Below are 21,631 nucleotides of genomic sequence, written 5' to 3' on the forward strand. Positions count from 1 at the left end.
GTGAGGACAAAAAAAGGGAAGACACATTTCCAGTGCGTGGAGATAGAGGAGCTGTCCTTGAAGGGGGGGGGACAATTCTACGATTTACAGCAAACTTTTACGCTTGATGAAAAATGTTCAAAACAAACAGTGAATGACACAACGGAGCCTACAGCACACACATCCTTCCTCCGTGAACACAGCGTCTCTCTCTCTCTAAACATATTAGCCTTGTGCGAGAGATAGCGAGAGGACAGAGAACGGAGCAGAAACAGGGAAATAACCTCTTTACACCACCGGCACTCAGGGGAGACCAGTAAATCCCAAAATAAAACCCCTTTAAAAAGGAGTGCAATATTAATTTACTGCCCTGAATCCAATATGGCTGACAGACCAGGCATTAACAACCTTCTCCATCACTCCCTGTGCAGCAGGAGAGGATGGCAGTCCACATCTCTCATAATGAAACGGCAACACTCACGCTGACCTTTCTCTCCTCGCTTCCTCTCCTCCCTCACCCAGCGTTCGTTCATCCTTGCAGCTTGCTGATGCCCGGGTCAGGGATAATATTACATTGCGTCATAAACACCAGTCTTTGGATAAAGACATTATCTGTCAGTTCCTCCCCCACTACACATTATATTAATGTCTCTCTTTCTTCTTCTCCTTTTTTTTTTTTTTTTTTTTTTTACCCTTGTGCTGAGTTGCTAATTTATCAGGATGAGATACAGTGAAGCACGCCGCTGCTGCTGCCGCTGAACCCCATTAATGTTCTGTGTACATGTTTAACTCTTAATGAAAACTAAATGTTCTGTGTCCAATGAACGACATACATCACTTGCTGACACTTTGCCTTTTTCCCCCATTTTCCGAGCACACTTTATTATTGCAACACATTTGCTGAGACGAAAATGTCATTAATATAGGAGCTCTCTATCCAGGACAACACAAGTGCCTGACATTATTTACTATGTATGCGAGTGCGTGTTTCTCATCTCGTGGTGTCGAGGAAAAGGCCACAGTTCATCATGAATAGTGAGTATAATTGCTCTAACGGAGAACCAAAACTTTGCTAATAAACAGCCTGGGACCAGCAGGTCAGGTTGTTTGAATGTGTGTTGGTCTTAATGACAGCGCCTTCTTCTAATGGGGCCGGCTTCCAGCTTTGTGACCACCGCTATTAGTTGGCCGGGCTGACCCTCTGTACTCCCCGCAGACTGGAGACGACAGCTCAGTAAAACAGTGGGCGAGATTCACCTCACACCTGCCAGGTTAATCATCTCCTGGAGAACAGATGATGTTGAAACAGAGAGCGAAACCAAAGCCACCTGAGACACCTGACGAGTTGTGTGAACGGCTTGATGAACTCCTGATGCCGTTAACTCGCCGCTGGCTCCTCATTTGCAGGGGTCACATTCAACGCGATCTCTCAACTTTTGATGATGTTTCCAATTTGTGTTTGTGTGTGCGTGTGTACTTGTGTGTGTCAAACAGGGTGGGGGTTAGTCTTCCATTTTAGTACATGCACTTCAGGTTAATGAGGTTAAACACGTAATTTCTTTAGAGAAATAAATTGTCATTTTATGGGAGGGCATTCTAGTCACGCACTGCTTTATATCAAACCCATAATGGAGGACTGATGCGTAGTAAATTGGCTCAGATTATTGTCATGACACAATGTACTTCAAAGTCAACGTGCGCACATACACACTCACACACACATGCACGCACACACAGCGAGTATCAGCCACTTAACAGACTTCTCGCGGGTCAATGCACAAATCAAATAGACATACAGCAGCACTATGGGCACTGCATTAGATTCCTCTGAACGTGATTGGCTAAAGCGGCCATTAATTGTTAAATGCATCTGAGCCCACTGCCAGATCATTTTGCACACACACACACACACAAACAACAAACACTAGATGCTAAATGTCTCCCTTGTTGATCATTCGGCCAATGAAGATGATTTAATTGAAACAACACACTGGATGTGTTGCTAGGCCATTACATAACTCTGTGGCTTCCTGCGTTTCCATAAAAAGAATCGAGGAGAATAATTTTCACTCTTGTACTTTTCAAAAGAAAAGCATCAGGTTTGCGAGCTGATATCTGTCTGCAGCTGCTATTCTCTCGAGAGCCGATTCAACTGACCTAAAACGCATGCACGCACAAACAAACACGCGTACACACAAACACAACAAGGGTGCACCAGCTGTCAGAGCGCTGAGCCACGATGTCCAGGGCAACATTTCCTGCTGCACACAGACCCCCGTGTCTCATCTGTCCAGCTGACCACGTCAACTCCCAAGTCAGGGACCGAGTGCATCCCACAAGAGGAGGAGATGATGAAGTGGTTATGATGCAGTCAAACACACTTGAAAATATATATATTTTTTTACAAAAATCTGAAATGGTTATATTCCTGTAACTGCTGTAACCATATATGTCCTCACCACTGCATTTTAAAAGGCACGCAGGATTGGATTTTCACAAGTGCTGCAGCTTTGTAAACGTCTTCTGTTACCATCTACCTTCAATATTTTATAAAGATTTTTACTTTAATGTCACTTACTGTATCACTTTCCAGGAGTAGGTGTATCTTTTTTTTTGTATACACACAAATCTCAGGTCTCATTTTGAAATGGAATTCCTCACGAGTCCCCACTTCCCCTCTGCCAGTGTCAGTGTGCCATGTACTGTCGACTTTTGTTATCAGCATTTGTAAAATAAGCATTTATTTTTTAATTTCACTCCTTATTATCTACTCAGAGAGTAGAATTGCTGAATGCACGACAGTATGAGGATGTCAGCGGGGAGAAACACCATAGCTGGAGAGAAAATAACCCTCTTTTGTGTTTCTCCCTCATGGCACCAACACGTTGTGTGCCCTTTGGAGCCAATTACAATTTTTTTTTCCTTTTTTTTTTTTTTTTAACGTCATGTCCCCGAAGGAAAGCATCATTGAGCAATCACTGCGCATAATTTACATCACAGTGATGAACAGTATCTATAACAAGTGTTTTATGACACCATCAGCGCCTTACAATGTCCTCTGAAATTAATTCAATTAAAATTACTATCCACAATATTAAACCATTTCATGTTTATGTTAACAACAAAGCCAGGATCAAATTTGTCACAACCACTTTGCTGGTTGATGTTTTCATTCAGAGTGCTCAGGTTTGCTCAAGTGGTTTTCTAGATGCTTTTAAACCACTGAGTGTTTTTATTTAGTAATCACTCCAAATATGATATATGTATCTTGGGTTCTATGGGTTCTGGGAATTGTTTGTGTATAGTTAAGACTATGTTCTGACAATATTAACATGGCGATGAGTGATTAAACACAGGGAAAGAAGCAGGAAATGGGATGTGTAAGAAAAAAACAAAAAAAACATTCACCATCATATAAAATCTGGAGCACGGCTGACTTGATGTATGTTTGTCCTCAGATGACAAATATTTACTCCTCCACATGTCTGGGATTCAGAATAAATTCTTCAATGAGACAAGCATGCTTCAACAAGCACTCCTTCAACCACACATACACTCATTCTCTGTTAAACACACACACATACGCGCACACACACAGGTACTTTGAAATAACAAAACATGCACACGTATGCAAAATACAGACCACAAGCATAAAAAAAAAAAAACAGAAAACAGCGAAAAAGCTGCTCACAAACAGCTTCATCCTTCTCTCAATCAATGAGAGACGCAGAATTATGCATGCTAACAAAAACGCACGTTAACACAGAAATGTTCAAACGCCAACAAATTCAGATTCCAAGCAACATCCCTGGTCATTAAGACTGGTCTGGAAAACAATCAATCACTGGCACCGAAAATACACTGGTATTAAAAAAAAAAAGGCTCTGATGCATTAAATAAACATGTAGGAGAGATGGAACCCATAGCAACCCAAACTTCATCACATCACGTGTGAGGGATCCATCGGTGATGGAAGGATACAGAGAGGAGGCTTAAAAAAAAAAATCAGGGAATGAAGGACAGAAGGAGAGGAGGGAACTGGGAGGACGGGGGTGAATATGTAAATTACTCTCACACATGCCACATGTGACGTTATTACAATCTTCTCCCATATAAATGAATAGAAAATTGGCTGCTAAGCATGTACATTGATGCAGGGCTGTACATCTGTGTGAATATATTAATTCAGGATACTAATAACATGCTGTCTACAGTGTTCCCTGACAAGAATATTTCCACGATAGATGGGCTCCTGAAGCTTGGGTCGCATTGTCAACTTTGAGAATTGCCATCAAAAGCTGGCGACATTAATCATCTCTACTCAAACAGGCAGCACTCTGAATGATTAAATGCTGTTTTTTTTTTTTTTTTCAAGTTATGTTGTTAAACAGTTTGTCAACAAAAGAAAAAAAAAGTTGGAGCTGTTAATTGTGTAAATATGATGCACAGCAACACTATTAATGAGCATTACACCTCTGAACAGGAGCTTATGTTCTGCTTATTACAGTTTGTTGACTTTTATTTATTTATATTTCCTGTCATCTATTTGAAGCAACACCTCAGCAGGGGGGTCCAAGCAGGGAAGCAACTTTGTGCTGTCTACCTTTGCCACTAGCACTGACACTCCCCGACACCTCTGCTTTAGCTCGCCTTTCAAGGCGACGCCGTCATGAAAGGCACAGTTGCCTTGAAACCTATGAGACCATTTTAAGTTCCTGTCAAAGTAAAAGAGCAGACATTTTGAGAGCTGTGAGGAAGTGAGGGAGGCTGCATGTGTGTGAGGAGATTTGTCTGTGCAAATGTGGATGTTTGCGCAAATGTGTGTGAATAAATGGCTGAAAGTGATGTCTCACAAGATCAACAGCTGGTAGTCTGAATTTGTGTACACAACAGCAAGAGTGCCAACGTGAGACAAATTTATCTTTCCGATTTAAATAGTTACATGGCTGGACCTGTGATTTGGAAACTGCATTCCAGTCCTTAGAGGCATCATTAAGAGTGTGTGGACAGACTCTTCAGATTGAAAGAAATATTCATATTCATCACTCAAGTGCCACAGCTGATGCCTTGTCCCCATTCACGTCCAGATGTTTCCAGAAAATCCAGTTTTCATGGCTAAATCGGCCTCTCAACCAATCAGTTTTCTATTTCAGCGGTTTAATCACTGGTTGTAACTCTCTAGTAAATTCTTTATTCTACGCTGAATAATTCAGTGACAACATAAACTTGGGCATTTTACTCAAGTTACATATGTGCTGACCTCTCTAATTCCAGATTGTAGGGCACTGCAAGAGTAGTCTGAGAGCGTTTAGCTGCTTTGTGAAAAAAATAAACTCTTGATCACAGCCTTACATTAAATAGCATCTTCTCGAGAGATGAAGAGCTTAGTTTCAACTGAAAATACATAATTCAAACCCAGAGCATAGCAAAGATCAAGTTGCATTATTAGCTAGAAATGTGCTTCTCTTTGAGTGTTTGTGTCAAAAACATATTTCTGGCCTTCAAAAAAACAGCACATTAGGCAGAAGAAAAATCATTCTGAAAGATGCATACCATCTCTGCCTTGTAAAAGGTTAGCTTTCAAAGTTGAGCTATTTAATGTTTGGCACCCTCAGTGTATAAGAACTCTTCAACTAAGCAAATTAATCAGCTGAATACACAAAAATCTCACACAAAAACTACAAAGATCCCTCTGCAGAAGTTCTAAACAAATTAATTCATCTCAAGATGCTGTTTAAAATTTTTGTTTTAGCCCTGTAAAGTCTGCACGGACTTGAGACATGACATGAGAAACACGTGGTAGCTTGAGCTCATTTTAGAGGGAGCTCATTCTGGAGGAAGATTCGAAATGCAAAATGGATGTAAATGCCTCTACTTCTTCAAAGCTGCACCTATTTGGTGGTTCTGCGCATGGTGTTTTTCAAAAGAGCCACGGAGATTTAAACACATTTTGACTTAACAACTACACGCAATCCTCAAAGGAACTGAAGATATCCTGAGCTGTCAGGAGGGGCAGACACAGTCGCAGTCTTTGCCATCCAAGGCACGCACATGCTCATGGATTTGTCGTCCCCTTGCGCTTAGCCGGAAACGAGGTTATCCAGAAGCAAGTTGATTACAGAGCTTGGCGCAGGCATGGGAAGAAACAGAAACGCAGGCGGAGAGGGAAAGTAGGCATTCTTAAATCTTTGAAATGGATGTTAAGAAATAATGGGAGGAAGGAGGAAGGAAAAGACAAGAGACAATTTAGATTACCAAGTTAATCCTTTAATTACCGGATATGCCTACAGCTAAAATGAGAGGTTTCACACACACACACACTGCATTCTACAACTGTGGAGCAATTCGAACTGCAGAAAGTGAGGCAGACTGCCATAATGATAAAGAGCCATAAACCTTAAAATAATGGAATGACAGTAACCGTAACTAGCATTAACATATGGTCTGTTTTTAGATATTCTATCTGGAAAACACGTTAATTGCCAGGTGTAAATGCAAGCAGCGCGCATTTTGAACTCAGTTTGATGGTCTGGCTTGAAGTGTGATCAATTCTCAGGGAGGTGTAAATGCAATCTGCCCAGGAAGTTGAAAGCTCACTTAATACTGCTTCTTTCTGCGAACTCAAGCAAGCATCCCAAAAGCTACGGCTTTTAGCAGAAGCTAGCAATTCTTCCCTTGCAAAAAAAAAAACACACCTTAGTTCCACCTAACCAATTTACATAACGAGATCCGTCCACACTGCAGGAAGAATGGAGATATTTCTAAGATGCTTATTTATACTGGGTATAAACAAAAAACCCATGGATTGGCTGTCGGTATTTCGATAATTTATTCAGATACAGATCACAAGTCAATACCAGCTGTAAACAGGGCCTGTGAGTCAATACTTAACCATTTTACGCCAACATTTGCAAACTAGTACTATGCACAAAGCACGGCTGAGGGTGATGGAAAAGTGATTAGTTCTGCAGGTATTTGATCATAAACCAAAGCCTTAAAGAAATAAAAAAATTTTGAACTCATTAAAGTCTCAGGATCACCAAAGACATCAGAATTCAACCTCTGGGCATCTCATGCCAATCCATCCAATAGTTATTGAGATATTTCAGTCTGGACTAATGTGGTGTACTAACCGCCAGATTGGCATTGCTGTGCCTACAGGCGTGCTGCTAGCATGGCTAAAAATTGTTTTTGCTCACTTAATGAGCTGTGAAAAACAGGTACGTATGTGAAGTCCTCCATATTCCAGAGATTTGCATCAAATGCCAACTCCAGCTTCTATAACCCATGAATACGACAAGAATAATGAATGTTGCAACGGTAAGAAATGCAGACGTGTGGCAGCAGCATTATCAAAAGACAAATGCTTTTACCGCAATGCCACATGTTCACAAGTGGCAGCCTCAGATCCAGAGGCTCCAGACCTGAAAGAGAAATATAACTGGGAATTATGTAGATAAGTGGGAACTTGTCTAGAAAGGAAAGACAGAGCTGGTTATCTGATATGACTTTCCCTCCAAAGCAAACCAAAGCACATCTGAACTCTACGTGTGTTTAGGGTATCAGTCGAAGGCAGAAGCACCGAGCAGAGGGGGAAACTCATTTCAACCTGAACAGCTTTCTGATTATTCTTTCCTTTTTATTTATTTATTTATTTTTTATCCCCCCCCCCAGCTCTGTCCAGTTCTCCTGACATCACAAGCAAACACAATGCATGAATACAAATAGGTTCAGGAAGAAGGTTTTGCTTTCGTTACTCAAAACACACCTCCTCCTCGATTTTAGGTTTACCTACCTGAAAAAAAAATGAATGTGGGTTTTCATAGCCAATATAAGAGAGCAAAATTACATATGAAGCCCTAACTTTGGTGAATAAAACCAACAAAGTCCTGAGTCCATGACAGCAGCCACATGTAACACTCATAGCAGCTAATGAAAAAAATAAATAAAAAAACACCACTGATCTGGATAATGTGCCGTCAAAATCCCAGTGATGGCAGCTGGTTCAACAGCTTAGCCTTCTCACTTTAATGAATGTTCTGCTCTTTGAGAATGAGTCATGTTACTTGGCCTTTATCGGCGTATTGGTAGTCACTCCTGTGATCTGTACATGGCACCTCACATAAACATGTACATTAAGAGTGAGGAAAATTAAATCGTACCCTCAGAACATTCAACCCTGTACACTGATAAATGAATATTAACAATAACGATGCAGGGCAGTGTGCAGTCACTGTAGACGTCACTGAGGTGAAAATGAAATAAACTGCACATAAGGATTAAAAAAAATGGTAATGGGAGAAGAAGAGCACCAGCTGCTCACTAAGGAATCAAAATAAAATAACCTCCTCCTAAAATGGAGCTGATTCTTTCCTCAGTCTAATTTCTTTTGCTTTAACAACACTGGAGCTGGTATAAAAGAGGGAAAGTGAAGAGGTGGTACCACACTTGAGCGCAGAGCTTGTTCTGCCTTAACCCTGCAGATCAGATGTAATGTTATAGGCTTTAAGCTACTTTAGGCTCCGACTGCTGATGCCTACACAATGTAATTCCCCACACCTGTGACACACAACTGCTAACGCTTTGTCCTGAGAAAATAAATTGTTTTTTTTTTTCTTTTTGCCTCGTCAGTATCCTTTAAAGAGATGCTAAATTAAGTGTTCTGGGATGAATCTCATGTCATTGGGTTTATGATGTTTTAAACCAGAAAATCTGGAAGATAATTAAGGACAATGAGGAATTACGATTAGCAGGAGGAGCCATTACATTTAGACAGTCACAGATATACTGTTTATTTCCCAGTGGTGGAAGTATATAGTATTTAAAGGATGAGGCTGATGATATTTGGTAATTTTGTTATTGTCAACAGATCCCAAAGCCATAAATGTGTTGGTCCATCTCTAATTACTTTCTGACTTCCATTTCCCATCTGAGGCACAGAGCCCCAAGCCCATTTGCTCCTAATGAAGATGTAAATCTTAGAAAAAAAAAAACAAAAACAGGTCACCAACCAAGTTTTCATTTTCTGAAAAAGCTAAATAATTATCTAAAACAGCTGGGCACTGTAGATTTAGGGAAAATTACTCAAACAGGAATAAACTGTGTGTATGTTGGGGACTTTTTTCAGCTGAGGATTAATACACATGGTGCTCTACTGAGTATATATGGGCCACAAACACTGATGTATTTGTTAATCATTTCTGAACAACGATGGCGCTAGAGTTCATCAGATCAGATTTGGGTTTTAAGACAATACCTGTTAGTGGAACCAGTTTTTTTTTGCTGGTTGTCTTTTCATGGTATTTGTTGACAATAAGAAAATTACACAATATCCCCATACGTATCATTTAAAGCCTTTACTTGCATGAAATCAGTGGTATCACAATGTAAAAGTTCTCCATGGAAAGTAAACCTGCATTAAACATTTACACCAAAAGTAAATTTACCAAGTTACAATCCTAATTCTGAACAATAGACATTCTGCTGATGGTAAATTATTCATGTGTTAACATGTAAGCAGCATTTTAATGTGGTAGCTGGTGCAGGAGATGTTAACATTAACTGCCTCATATACTGCTGGATAATTTAAACTCTGGCAGAGCCTCTGTTTTTGTGGGTTTTTCATCTGTAAAATGTCATTAAGTGAACTAACCAGTGACTACAGCTGTAACACAGCAAAAAATGTTAATTCTCTGAGAAAGGTAATTTAATAAAACTGTAAATTCTCAAACAGTGGCGACACTCTGCAAAGTACTGGTACATCAAAAGTACACTAATATTTGAGTAAATGTATTTAGTTACTTTCCTCGCCTCCCGACGATAAGAGGTTGTGTGTGTCTGAACCAGATAAGTAGCACACAGGGATCTTCCTCCTGGGCCGTTACAGCAACTGATGATCCTCTGACAGATGATGTGATGAGGTGGGACAGCGCCGCTACGCTGCTAATAACACCTCACCGCAAATAAGGGCTGAAGACATGCACCGTCTGATAACGAGGGAGCTGCTCTCATTGTGCAGGAGGTGCTGGGAATTTTACACTGCATCTTTTATCTTATTTTCTACTCTCTTATTTTATTTGATAATTTACAGAATCCACTCCTAAAATGTACATGAAGTGATCTGTGAGTAGTGGACATATAAAATGGCAAGTTAGGTCTATAAAAACTACTAAATATGCATGTTGACCTTTTGTGACCCTGCCCTACTGTTTAAAATTCAATTTTTCACTTCTGTAGTTAACAAAAAATGACATTTGAAATTTTTATCATGCTGAACTTGTGCACTGGCTATTTTTATACATACTGAAACTAAAAATCATTTACTGCTCAGGCAGGATGTAATAACATCTCCAAAGATTAGTTATCTACAGAAACTACAAATACACTTGTGCAAAGCAGGCGATTATGATACCGTCCACAGTTTCAACTGCTCTACAGGCTGTGACAAGCACACTGGTCTGTAGCTAGCTATAGCTAGTCATCCATCAAAGGTCCCAGGATTATCTACAATGGGCATGCACAAAATGCTGATTCCCTCTCTGCTTGACAAACCCCAGTCAACAGGACACAGTCACGCCCACAAAATTGACAAGAGCGACAGATGCGACGGCTGGTAACCTGTCCTCCAGAGACATTAACGGCCACAAGAGGGTAGTAAATTATAAGATGAATCCAAACAGGCAATTTTACATCCTTTATGGGATAGGACACCGGTCTGAGCTATAAGGAGAGATCCTTACTCTCCTTCGGTACCGTCCAAACTGACATATATGTGTAGCTTTAACTGCTCAAGCACTGCTTGCCTTAGGTGTCCTGACAGCACGCCACTGCAATAAAGTCCTCAGAGAAGCTGTAACACAGAGGCCAAGATACAGCAGACTCGACTGACGCTGAGGTAAATTGAATATATCAACACAATTATCAGCTTCTTTCTTTCCCCTCACCCACATCAGCAGAGAGGTTACGGCTTCATGCACAATACACAGATTCTTCAAGCTGTCCTTGAGATCCTACCATTGAGACTCAAGCCTTTCAATCATTCAGTCATCTGTGTATTGTGAATACTAAAAAAAAAAAACAAAAAAAACACACTCTGAGGACAAATTCAGCATGTTTGCTTTGTTATTATATTGTACATGTTGAACACAGCAGACCCTTCTCCCGAGTTCCATCAACAATGGCAACAATAGCTGGTCTGGGTTTTTCCTCCTGCCCGCTTTCCCAAATCCATAAAGAGCTCTGATGGCCATGGTCTACATTACAGCGACAGAAATGGCTTCCACATCCAACCCAATAATGTGCATGAACAATAGCAAAGCATTAGGTGACTGGCAATAAATGTCTGAAAAGAGGCACTTTGCTCCAGGAAATATACCAACAGAATTCAAGCCATGAGACTAGTGGAGACATCTTATCACGGCTGTCGACCAGTGCATATAAAAGTGTGAGGAATAGTGGGAAGTGCTTTAACGGCAAGAAAGATCATTATCTAAATTAATAAGAACACTTTTTTTTTTTTAAATCGAGTCAGCATGTCACCTTGTTCTTTCTTGTATAGGGTATAGAAAAGACTCCAAGTGACTAACTGCAATTAGGGCTTTTCTTGTTCGACTGTAAAACTACCAGGAAAATGGGAGTCTCAAACTATAGGCTCACTCTGAGAGCATTTGAATGTCATTTGGATAATGGAGTGGTATTCAAGGTTTTTTTTGGAAACTGCTTTGAAATGCAAGGCAGGTGACGACCCTGACAGGACATGCACGCAGAAACCACCTGGTGAATTTGGTTTTAATGACAATTCAGAATTTGAAAAGGGGAAATATTAGTCATACTAAATTTAGCGTGACAGGCCTCGTTTCACTTTAAGATACTCGCTGTCTAAATGATGGGCCACTTCCTCCTATAGAGCAGGTCACAGTTTTGGTTGTCAGGTAACGCCTACCTACATATTAGAGAAAACGTGGGCGGACATCAGCCAGTCCTTTTCAGAGACATGGGACTTAGGTCAAGATTTATGATGGTTACAAAAAAAAAAAAAAAGAATCACTGTGGCAAATATTGTAATAAATCATATTTTCAATTTTCTCCTTTGCTATTATCCGAAGAACAATACAAGATAATACTTAAGGTTTTAGAGGTTTAGTCTCCGAAATTGGCAGTGTTTAAATGCATCAGTCCATGAATCTGCACAATTTGCTTTTCCTAGTCCTTCAATGCATCTTTCTGCATCCAGTTAGAAACATGAAAGATACTGTACGTTTGGCTTAACCTGACTCAAAGACTGGAAGCAGGGGGAAAGTGCTAACCTGTCTCTCGTGGCAAAAGAATATGCCTTCCATTAAATCCAAAACAAATCTTATTTACAGGTATCTTAATAGCTGTAGATGACACATCTTTTACATTTAAAAACATGTCAGGTAAAGGACAGATTAAGATCCTCTAACAAATTAATAAAAAGTAACTATAAGCTGAAACGAGTACAAACAAATAAAAGCACTAGATAAAAATACTAAAAGAAAACGAAGAGCAGCTGAAACAACAGCAAACAGAGACTGTACCTCAGAGCTAGAAACCTGCTGCCAAACTACTGAGGGTGCAAATGAATTGATTTTATTGTGCACACTAAAAAGAAATGTTTGAATCTATTACACCTGGCGCTGAGGAGTCTGTAGCTCTGTTCTAACAGAAGCAGCTCAGACTCTGTTTTGTATGTTAGGTTGTGTTTGCGTTTTGTGTGTTTTTTAAAGATGTGTGTGGACTGCTGCTCACCAATCATCTTCCCACTCCTCCAAAGCCTACAGTCTCTGGTTACTTTTTCCACCACTCGGGTAGCCACCAGCTGTCATTCATGTTATTCTGATATAAATATCAACTTGCAGAAGTTTGACAATTTATTTCAGATAAGTCCTCCGTCACAGTGAACATTTGTGTCTGTCAAAACTTCCATCCTCATTGTGTGGTTAATGCACCTGAGACCAGGGAGAAAAAAAAAAACTGTCTTGATGGTGCATTCAAGAGCTTGTGTTAGTACATGTTTCAACACCTTTACCTAAAAATGCAGATTTCATACAGCACAGATGCTGAAATTCAGAAGTGAGCAGAGCTAGGTAAGCCTGATATGGTGTGATGTTATAAGCCTCATCATAGCCAACTGGAAGATATACTGAATTTAAGGAGTAATATGTATTGTGCCAACACACTTCATTTACCCGTAATTATTTTTACCCGTGAAGCTGACTAATGCGATCATGACAAATTCCTGCTTTTATGGTGGATACTGAATAAAATGATTCTGATTCTGATATGATTTACATTGAACTCATCTGACTTAAAAAAAAAAAATAAAAACGGCCTGTTCCATGGATAAATAAAGACATTTCAAACTGAATTATGTTTCACAGACAGCACTGTCATGTTTTTTTCACTGTTTCTAAGATCCTCTGGACAAATGACTGAATTGTTAAAGTGCTTGTCACCATGTTTCAGCTGATAAAAGCTGATTGTATCTGCTGTTCTCAGATTTAGTATCGGGAGTTTTTTTTCCCTCCTAAAATTTAATGATAAAACCACAATGACAAAAAAAAAGAAAAAAAAATACGGTGGTCTTATCTCTTCAATACTTTGCTACTCTAGTTCTGTAATTAAATCCACATTTGTAATAAATGTACTGTGGTTATTATCCTGTCTGAGCTGCATAAATTTAGATTTCAGGGTAAATGGCAAAAGGCGTTACATCTGCTGCACCAGTAAAATACTACAAGGAGTACAAGGAAAAATGGAGATTATTGTTACTTACATTATCATCATTATTATTACTGATCTTGTAATTAAGATGAAGATATTAGTAATTTCTAGTTTAAAAAAATGACGACTCAGAGGATGAAATCATCTGTTTAAAGTCACTTTCATAAAAATTAAAATTGTAATGATTCATTTTTCCTACTTAACAAGTTTTTATTTATTTATTCAAATTGTAATTTCCAGAATAATGGAGCCTTCGAAATACACACAACGTTAGCCACAATGTGCACAACAAAATTCCTCTTTGTTCCATTTTGATCAAATTATAGCCTGTCACTGTACGTAATGATGTACAAGGTAAAGAAGAGTGGGTGCTTTAATCCTAAATGGAGACGTGAAATCAGTGACAGACAAGCTTGAGTAATGAAACTGTTAAAATATTTACATTGCTACCTACAGTATAAATCAACATAAATCTGTAGCATGAGGACTGATCGTACGTGACAGATCCAGGCTGAACATCAGCCCAGCGACCACCTGGCTGCTACCTGCAGTTATTTGGGGGAAAGTGCTGCCGGTCGAGGTTATGAATGTTTGTCGTTGTGTGAAACGGCCCCTTTTGTTCTTTGTTGTGAAGGATCAAAGTTCTGATGTCCGGTGGCAACCGAACACCCCCCCACCATACCTCTCCAGTGGAAAGACAGATTGCCTATTTTCCTATCACCTGTGCTGGGGCCGGGCCCATGACACCTGCCAGACGAGCACATTTTAGTGCTCTCCCTGTCAGCTAACGTATGGGTCTATTGATGTGCTGTGACTGGGCCGGGCTGATCCTACCCAACACGCATTAGGGCCAGCTGTTGTGCCTCATCTGTCTCTGTGTGTGTGCGCTGATAGCCGCAAACAGACAGTAAACACTGGCTGTTCCAAACATAACGCCCCATCTACCTTCAGCCTGCATCCCGCTGCTTACAATACCATCATCTCCCTGGCCCCTGACTAAATGACTGTAGAAGTGCTGGCTTTAATTGAGTCCAAGAATGTAGCTGATGGGGAAAAAAGTTGATTCACTGCAAGTGTGGTAATTGCAGTCTTGATTACACCCGTCTGAGAAGCTAATTCTAGGATTTAAGATTCAGTGAGGCTTAATAGAATAGTCTGTATGATCGCAGTCCGAAGACTTAACAATGCAACGTAAACACTACTAATTTGCATGCTGCCGTATTGACACTGATGATTAAGGTTAAAGAATTCAATGATGATTACAGTAAGTGCATGAAAACAAACAAAGGACCTTGATAGATGCATGTGAACACCAATCCAGACTCATCAAGTAATCAGCTTGAAAAAAAAAACAAAAAACAACAACAACAAAAAACCCTGCATATTTCCCATTGTCAAGGTCTGATTTCTCCGCATTCACTACCAGATAAGCTGATGAGGAGACTCTACCTACCCTGTTGAGAAGGATAAGGGAGACGCCCTTTTCAAAGTTTGAGCCCATGAACCCCTGAAAGGTCTGTTCATGCCCCTGCCGGCATGAATAATCACCCCCAGCTCCACTGTAATGTGCTGCGGATGATATATTGGGCCACATTTATTACTGCTCCGCTTCCACCTGGCTAGGAGCAGCAAGTCCTCCATTAATAAGAAAAAAAAACAAAAAAAAACTCAAGCCTGCAACAAGATTTCTGCACAGCCAAGGACTACAGGCTTAGATCCACTGTTAAGGCTGCATGACCTAATTGGTGAAAATTGGAGTCATGGAAGGCTCCCATTTTGCTTATAACACAGCACGATATAGAGTTCCCTTTGATTCTTAAAGCAAGTCTATTCAAGAGTTGAGGCTACTTGCACGTCTTAGCCTTGTTCACATTCACGTCATATTTCTGTCATCTCAGCAGGGAAGGAGAGCAACAGTCCAAATCAAGACACGTCCAGGCTTTAGCTAGTAGACACATATGCAGGACATACTGTGGGTTACAACTGAAGATTAGTCCTACAGGATAACACTTTTTTTTTTTTTTTTTTTTTTTTAAATAGTAATATGGGATTAAAGCTGCCAGCACACTGCAGTGGTTTTGCAGGATTAGGGCACCATTACATGCAATCCTTTAACTGTCAAATTAATTGTACAAATTTGCCCTTTAGACGAACATGCCAGATCACTGGCTTAAAAACAATACCAATGTTTTCTGACATAGGCTCGTGACAGTGTTCAGTCAGGAAAAGCAGTAAATCAGATTAGTAACGAACCGATTAAAACAGCAAAACAACTGTCTGAAATCTAAACAACACAATAACAGGTTTAACTTCTGGCAGCGTTTTTTTTTTTTTTTTGATAACGACTGTTGCAACATTGCAGTTTAGTTATGTGATATGATGTGATGTCAAAAATCTGAACATTTAGTGAAGAGTGATGAGATTACTTTTCTGCTGGGATTATTCATTTCAAGCAGAACAGCGCACCATGGCAGAAAACTATTCCAACATCTTTGGCAGGTTTACAGCAGCTTTTAGCTTTGCCCACCTTCTCCTACAGTCTCTGCAGGTTTCTGATTTTCCTGCTGTTGCTCCCCCCCCTTTTCTTTTTCATCTTCTGATGCTATGAGTTGCAAGTATTGCAAACGCAGCCCTGCAGTTGATAAAGGTCAACACTGTTAAGTGCCCATATGTATGTGAGAATTTACTTTAGTATTATACCACCTAACTCTGCTCCTGAGAGTCTCAGCCGTGCACTGTTCTGAACAAACGTAACCTGAAAGTTAAATGTTACCAGAGATTGCGCCTGCAGAGTCGGTGAGTAAACGTGTGTGCAGTTACGGTGCTTCTGTGTGCATGCAGCATGTGTCTGAGAATGCATGTGCGCTGAGATGCTGCGACATGAATCAATTTAAATCCATCTTCTATACAGAAATTACCTATTTGTCCAATTTATTACAGAGTGTTCCATTCTATTGTGAAAGGCCTGAGAATTCACACGCCTCTTGATTGAAATCACTGCCACTGGGAGAACCTAGCCAAAACTCTCAGAGGAGCTGCTATTCTGAAAGTGAGTGAATCATTGATTTTCAGCAGGAAATCATCAAGGCGAATCTATGGTAAATGAGAGAGCGGAGATGGCAAATGGTCTAGTTCAGCAGGATATTCAGTTATCACTGTATTCTTTTATAGACAGGCCACGGTGTCCAGCTATTTTCAAGCTTGTGGTTAAGTGAAGACCAGTCACTCACAGAGGGAGTTTGTTCCTGCGCCTCGGTAAAGTGCAAATGGAAAGCACCCTCGAATGAGCAAAATTGTGCGAGAAAGAGTTTGAAAGAAACTGTAATCTTGCCAGAAACGAGGCAAGAAAGCAATAACATCCTGAACCAACACAGAAATCCTATTGTGGGTTTTACGCCAAAGGGTTGCTCTATGAAAATGAGCTGCTTTGATGTTTGATTAAAAAAAAATACCCTCCTTCTTTGAATCCCTGTAAGAATTGTTTGAAAATTAATAATGCTTGAATTAGAAGATTTAATAAAGGGCTAACAGCTCAAAGCCAGTTCAGTAAGAATGTACAATACTGTATAGTCTTTGCAACAGATTTGACATCTTCACTATGAAATAAACAGCCATTACAAAAAAACAAAAAACAAAACAGAAACAACCCCACTTCACTAACAATTATTCAAATACAATGACACTTTGTCTGGTGCAGCTTGGTCAAGCAAAAACATGTTTTTACTGCTGGACAACACACACCCAGTCTAAAGTTACATGGGAATTCTCCAAATAGCAAAATAATTTTGTGTCAAGGACTCCAATTAATCAAAACAATCCTTTGTCAGATGTCAAATTCTAAACATCAGGGAGGCAAAACACATTAAGCAATGACAGGAGCTGCAGACTGGAGAGTTAGGTGTCTGGCTGTGGTGCTTCTGACGGGGAGAGATAAAGATTAAGGCAGGAAAACCTCCTTGTTCTGGGTGTGGATGCCCTTGGTATGGAAATATTTTTCAAGGAAAAAGCATCCGGGGTGATAACGGCTGTTTCTCCCGTGAAATGTTCGGACGTCGGCTTCTGCTTTGTCGCCGGGTCTGTTTTCATCTATCTATGTAAAGTACAGTGAGGGAAAAAGGTCAACTTAGAGCTATAACACAGAAAACATATGATTTGTTGCTTGGACAACACAGGAAAACAGCAGGCGGCTGGATTCTCCAGCCTTTGATGATAGTGTTTGAAATTCAGCCGATATCGTAAAAATAAACTGGGGGTGGGGGGAAAGCTCTGTTGGTGCAAACTGTGCAACTGTCAGTAATGGCTCGAGCTAACAAATAAAATGTAAGGACTGCCAGTGCATTTCAGGCTGCCTTGCAGTTTGATATAAAAACATATTAAGCCTGTCGTGACTCATCTTAAACATTCATCCGGCTGTGTCAGCCTTTAACATTTCAAGATTACACAACTGATTGACTTGGCCGGCCTAAGGCAACTTATTAGGCAGCTGTGATGGACCTGCGCCAGAACCTGACAGGAGGAAGCGAAGAAAACATCTAGTTCCAAAACCCAAATGTGCGAGTACATCGCTGAGTAAAACACTCTGTATTCTTGAGGTATATTTTCGTGTGAAAAAATCCGTCAGCAGGACAAAGAGCCGGGTGCTGCACTGCACCGTGGTTTATCCCCTGCCTGGTACGAACACTAAAAAAGGCTGGCACCGTGTTATGGGGTGTGTGTGGGTGTGTGTATACATCTGAGTGCATGTGTGACTGAATCTCCCGAGCAGCTTAAGTGAAGGTGATAAGCAGTAGAAACAGCGTTCTGCTTCTCACAGGCTGCTTCCAACGATCGCTGGGAATTCATTGCTCTTTCTAACTGTCAAGCAGGAAGAGAAGGGGGAAAGTGTATTTAAAGGATTTTCACAGTCCTTAATGCTATTTATTACATCTCACCAGCTGCAGCGAGGAGTGGCTACATGTAATTGCGGCCATAGATCTCTTGGCCTGCAGACAACCAATCAAGATGGATTCCTTTTCCGTTGCCGGGATTGACCGTGAGTGAATCCCGGTGACTTAGAGATGGGACATTATTTAACATGGACCCAAAGTGACGTTAAGGAGCATTAGGTTCTGGGGTTGTTAAAGCACTTGTCACACTCCAAAGGCATCCATCTGCACAACGCTGGCTTCAATCAATAGATAAGTAATCGGCTGCAATGAGAGCCAGCATGCAGTATTACTCACTGTGTCCTGAAACAGCCCCACCGCCCAGCGAGTGGAGAAGCACAGACCATGCAGCTCCATCATGAAGGAACTTATCTTTCAGCTGAGCACAACGCTATCGACAAGCCAGAACTAAGAGCACCTTGGTACGATCACACGGAGGGATTGTGCTTTCATGTTGCAATCTTTACCTACTACAAAGTCGATACCCCCGAATAAAACGTGCAACAACCTACCTTCACTATACACCACATGAACACCTCCTGTGATACAATCTATGATGTGTACATCATTTAAATGTCACACTGCTTTGATAAAAAAAAAGAAAGAAATCAAGTGACGACAGAGCACCAGACGTGCTTTTCTTGCAGTACAGTATGTGACATTGTCTCTTTACCCTTTCATTTTCTGCGAGGACCTGTGAACTGTTGCACGGGAAGTGATGGGATTGAGAATGGCGTGGAGAAAGCTGCTGTGTGGAAAGTACGTCTGGTAAAGCTGGAATCTGTGAACGTGCAAAGGTTGTGGAAAACTGCAGCATGGTAGTAGCTAATGTTTGAGATCTATCTTTGAAATTCACCTCCACTTTCTCAACAAGCATCAAACCAGTGGGCACGATTTATTTTGAGATTCCATCATGATTACTTTTTTTTTCTTTTTATATGGCAAAATATGCACAATGTAATAAAAACTGCAGGTTATGATCTTGATTCATATGAAATGTTTTATTTAAATATGACTAATCTACTTCAGCCTACACCTACTGTATTTATAGACACGTTCAAATAAGACTTATGAGATTATTCTTGTATGGAAACTAAAAGTAGGACAAAAGTAATTCCTTTCCTCTTTTGGGAAACCTATAAAAAAAAAAGGTCAGAGGATGAGTGAGATGAGTTTCTGATTCTTTCTAATTCAGTTGCACCTACTTTATATTTGTGCTACGCATCACATAATACTTTGTACTCCCTAATGATCCATATAGAAGCTACAAATGATTTGATGTTTGTTTTAGCCACAATATAAGAGCCAACAATCTCCTCTGCACACTATAGCTTATTAAGAGCAATGGCTGTTCACTGTCAGAGAAAAAGATAATTAGTTCCTTAAAAGCTCAAAAGACTGTTTCCTCTGCTCCACTTTGACTGTACATTAAAACCATGTATCATTAAAAACACAAGACCCAAAACACTGATTGTGACTTTTATGAGAGAATAACACTGAAAAACAAGATTTTAATGCAAAAAACACTATTATTACTATTATAACTGCAAGAATACACTTTAGCTGACATACTACTGAGTAAATCTGGAATAAATCTCATATGCAACGTGTGCACCAACCTTTTATGGTTGTGGAACATTTGGTCAACAAACATGTGGAACAATCATATCTCTTCAGATAAACAACTGCAAGAAAGTTAAGCATTTAATGAAGAATGAAGGCAAAGCCGTTTTCCCATATAAACCCTGGACCTCTTACATGTTTAGCTCACAACTGGTGACTGTCAAACTGTGATACGTTCACACCTACTGGAAATGATCCATTTGGTTTAGGCGAGGGGTGGCCCCTGTGCAGAGTGTGCAGAGCGTGCAGGCAGGACAGAAACGTCATCAACACGTCCACTCACTCGCTGTGAATTCCCCAACAATGACCTGCTCTATTCACACATCGGCTCAAATGGACATAACACAGACTTTGTACCAGGGAGCTGGAAGGTTAAAGTCAGTGTACGGTCCAACTGATATGGACATTTGTGTTCTCACATACAGCTCCTTAACATCTAAAATAAGTTTAGGGTTGCAGTGAACATGTGAAAGCATTTCAAGACTGCATCTCTTTATTTAGATTGACAAAACGATGGATATGCCCACAATCATCTGATGTAAGAGGCGGCGGTGGTGCCTTGAGGCCTCACTGCTTTCTGTGTGGCCTCAGCCAAAGGAAAAAAAAAGAATCTTATTGAGAGTAAATGGCTCCAGCTTTGTGGGAAAAAAAAAAGAAAAAAAAACTGACAAGAATTTGACAATCAAAACAGGGATATGAATAGTTTCTGAGGGGAAGGCAAAGGTTGGCTAATGTGCTTCACTGCATAAGAATGCAATCAGTCTTCACATGTTCTGCATACTAACCTTCTTCCCTACAGACATGATTACTGCAGGCTACAACGGTCATACCTGCTGTCTGCAGCATTAGGAATATATCAAGTGTTTCTGATGCTGTCTGATGATGTTAAGGTGTGTGCAGCGTTTACAGAACACGTCTAATAACACGCTAAAAACGCTTAATCACCCTGAGTTGTTTTAAAAATGCAAAGTAAATTCATTTTTGTCTTTTTGTTGAGAAACACGCCCCCTCAAACAATGCATTAGCATACACCATGCCATAAATCAAATTAGTACCATGATGTTGATGGGGTCTCCTGCTGTGATTTCTCTGAACAGACATGGACAACAACACAGCTGGGAGCTGATGTGCACACCAATTTACTTTCTGCACAACAAATATATGCAGGAGATTCTCTCAAAGCAAATGGAATATTTAATTTCTCATTTGAGTGGATTACCAAACCCCATGTAAATACTTGATTATTCATGACGAGGGCAGCGTTGTGTATGACGGGTACAGTTGCAAAACAAGTGTTTGTGTCAAAGACAGCGCTTAAAATTTTACTTGATCTCTCGCTAATTGTTCTTAATTTGGGATGA

The 21,631-nt window shown here is 40.2% G+C and overlaps 1 protein-coding gene across 1 annotated transcript in view; it reads right to left on the minus strand.

Moving 5' to 3' along the window:
- unc5a (unc-5 netrin receptor A) overlaps positions 1-21,631 on the minus strand; it is a 122,498-nt gene that overhangs the window by 60,762 nt on the left and 40,105 nt on the right. The gene's annotated exons all lie outside the window — the stretch shown is intronic.

Source organism: Toxotes jaculatrix, chromosome 10, assembly GCF_017976425.1.
Source record: "Toxotes jaculatrix isolate fToxJac2 chromosome 10, fToxJac2.pri, whole genome shotgun sequence".
NCBI lineage: Eukaryota > Metazoa > Chordata > Actinopteri > Toxotidae > Toxotes > Toxotes jaculatrix.